Genomic DNA, 3,188 nt, shown 5'->3' with positions numbered 1-3,188 from the left:
ACATGAAGTAACAGGAAAAAGCCATAAGCTTTTCTAAAAGGTGCTGTTTTTATTGAGATTGTGCTAGTGGTTACAGAAACTTAAGGAGAGGATAGCCTATTATTTTTTTTTTATTATTTATTCAATTGGACAAAAAACCACATGTGACACAAGTCATACATATAGTAATCAAATATAAGATTAAGAATGCAAACCTGCATGGCTTTCTTATATAGTATATATATTATCCCATTATTAATGATTTGACATAAAAAATGCATTCAGTTGTATGCAGTTCACCTATTAGAGAGCCTGGTAATCAAAAGGAAAAAATTTAAATGTTAAATTTAAAAAGAAACTTTAGAAAAAAAAAATGTAAAAAAAAAAAAAAAAAAAAAAAAAAAAAAATAAAACATAAAAAGTAAATGTATTTTATTTTTTAAATGTAAACTGATATAATTCAATAAAAACCACACATATAGACTTTCCCAAATTCCAATAAAGTAAATATCCATACCTTTTTAAACTAAACACATTCTATTCATCTTAAATATTCAGGCAGAATAAAAGGTGAATTCCCAGAAATCTTATATAATCTCTTCTCCAATGTTGAGTGAATGTGTTCAAGTACGACTAAATTTTCTATGTAAATTGGGCAACCATGGCGAATCTCAGCAAGTTTTTACCCCAGTGAAAAAGGCTTGTAATCCACCGTGTAGGTCGTTTAAAGTTGTTTCACATTGTTTATGATCGTGATTATGTTATCACTCACCGATATGTTTAATGTCAGCTATGCTAAATAACCCAGTTCTGCATAATTTGAGAGAATGTTTTGACATGTGGTTAAAGTATGGCGTGCTATTCATGTCATCATTTAAAGTCTATCCTAAATAATTCTGTCTTAAACAATACATTTTGCGAATGACATTTAATTGATTAGAGTGTTTAGAATTTAGATGTATCTAGAAGAAGAGTATAGGTAACCATATATAAGAGATATTATTTTGCATTACATTTAAACATGTTTATGTAACATTTTATCATAAAAACAAAATGGTTTTATTTTCTATACAGTCCTCAACATGGAAGAATTGGTTTGTTCTTAACCATCTATAATCCATTCTCTATGAAGTGAAGCCTGGCTGCTGGTCTTCCTTTGGAAATGCACAGTTAGTCAACCAACAAAGAAACACACAAACTTGAATCTAAAAAGTTTCAATGAGATATAATTTTAATTCTTTTTTTTTTTTTCCTTCATGTTTATATTTTTAAAATGGCTAAAAAAAATAAATCTGATAATGTAAATCAAAAGCATAAAGATAGCAAGTTTTTTATCTTTAAGTGCTGATATATTTCTGAATTTTCCATTAAATACTGACATTATATCACAGGGGATAGAAAACTACTTGAGTGTTTCTACTGCCCCCCGAGATCTGCTTATGAGTGCATGGGGATTGCGGTGGACCTTCTCTCCGGTTTAAACAGACTTTGGAGGCTGGCGCATGAATCTTCATTCACAAAAGGTACTTTCAATATCAATAAGGCCACCCATGTATTTTAAAAAGATGTCTTTTACATAGGTGTATAGAGAAACCAAAGTGTCAGAACACAAACAGGTCAGGACAATCACTTATGCAGTGTACTTCCATAGGAAGGTTACACACTCATATCTTTGGAGGAATGCTATACCAAAAGACAGTTAAGATAATAGGGTAGTTATATTTCTCTAAAATTTTAGGTATCAACAGTATGACTGTGGAAGTTCCATTATTCTTGGGAGTTATGCCCAGCAACACAAACCAATCATATCCAGCACGTACATTGGATCTGCTAACTTTACTTTAGGATACCTAGGATTTCAAAAGTTCACCATGTTCAGGTTTTTTTTTGTTTCGATATTGTATGTGTGAAGATAATGTAGATTTTGATTGGTGTCAATAACAGTCTTTAAAAGATAAAAATGTTAAATTAGAATACAGCGAAATAAATAACCATTGGTAATTACTTAAATACTGATACAGATTTGAACATTGACAAAAATATTATTTAGTAAAAAATTATGACATTAAGAGAAGACAAAAGTTAACTTGATGACTTTTTGTCAATAAAATATTTTCAAGTCATTTCTTGTACTTTATTATCATATCAGGAAAGAAGACGTTTTACTTGGTAAATGAAGGAGAGAAAAATTGCAAGGGAGGAGGTGTATAGTTTACATGGTGCATTTTTTAAGTACTATGACTAGGGTGAAGAAGGGGATTTCACTTGGATAACTGCACTGAGGCTTGGTTAACTGAGGAACAGAAACAGCACATCTCTGTGGTATGGATTATTTATGAAGAGTTATCACAGGTAGCATTTAATTTTTTTTTTTGGAGAGAAAAAAAACTGATTCTAGATGTACTGAGATATCCAGGACTTTGAGATTAATGTTCAAGATACCAAAGTAAAATGAAGATGTATTAACTTGTTTTGCAAAGAATCTGTTTTTAGTAGAATTTGGTTTCTTTAATACATAGATTTTGCTACACTGACAGGGTATTCTGTATGACAAACTTTTCATATCAGTTCTTTACATTATCATATTTTAACAGTGATGATTATTTTTTCTGCAAGCAATGAAAAAAATAATTAACACTACAATTCAAATATATTATTGTTCAATTTTAGGTTTGCATAAACAGATGATTAACAGATGATTAATAGCTGACCATACCAAGTTTGAACCTGACCACCCCATTTTGGAGTATAGAAGCTAAATTGAAAAAAAATAAATATAGGAATTTTAGCAGAGGGAAATTTATTTTATCAGAGGTAAATTTATAGAAGCGGATAATAAATTGGTATTTTCATGTTGTGAGTCATCTTTTCAGCATTGGAAATTTTTATTTAAATATTGTTTGAAAGAAAACATTTTTTTTTCCAGATAGCACATTCTGTTCATAAGTCAAGGAAACATATACACAGCATTCTACATATTGTCCAGGACAAGAAGAAGCCAGTGGTGTTTTATAATTGAAAACCTCAGTGACATCTCTTCAGAATGTTTTCTAGACCTTTGAAATTTTAAACTAAAAAATCATAACATGTATATCACAGAGAGAAGACTATCCGTTTTTTATTTTTTTTTTTATTTTTTTTTTTTTTAACATCACTTTAAAGTATGTGAGTGTCCATATTATTTGTATTCTAATAAATTAAAAGTTCTG

General features: G+C 29.6%; 1 long non-coding RNA gene across 2 annotated transcripts; it reads left to right on the top strand.

Annotated features, from left to right (window-relative positions):
• The first annotated feature begins 1,376 nt into the window (after nt 1-1,376).
• On the top strand, nt 1,377-2,735 carry LOC134260639 (uncharacterized). 2 transcript variants are annotated; one of them, XR_009990590.1, is made up of 4 exons: nt 1,377-1,502; nt 1,718-1,858; nt 2,129-2,301; nt 2,650-2,735. It is a non-coding gene; the product is annotated as an uncharacterized LOC134260639 (long non-coding RNA). The 2 variants fall into 2 exon arrangements; XR_009990591.1 differs by having other exon boundaries at nt 2,129-2,331; nt 2,650-2,722.
• The last annotated feature ends 453 nt before the right edge of the window (nt 2,736-3,188 follow it).

Source organism: Saccostrea cucullata, unplaced genomic scaffold (assembly GCF_032062105.1).
Source record: "Saccostrea cucullata isolate Sc308-1 unplaced genomic scaffold, CSIRO_AGI_Scuc_v1 ctg4585, whole genome shotgun sequence".
Classification (NCBI taxonomy): Eukaryota; Metazoa; Mollusca; class Bivalvia; order Ostreida; family Ostreidae; genus Saccostrea; species Saccostrea cuccullata.
The sequence above is the reverse complement of the archived record's forward strand: the minus strand, read 5'-3'. Positions and strand labels throughout refer to the sequence as shown.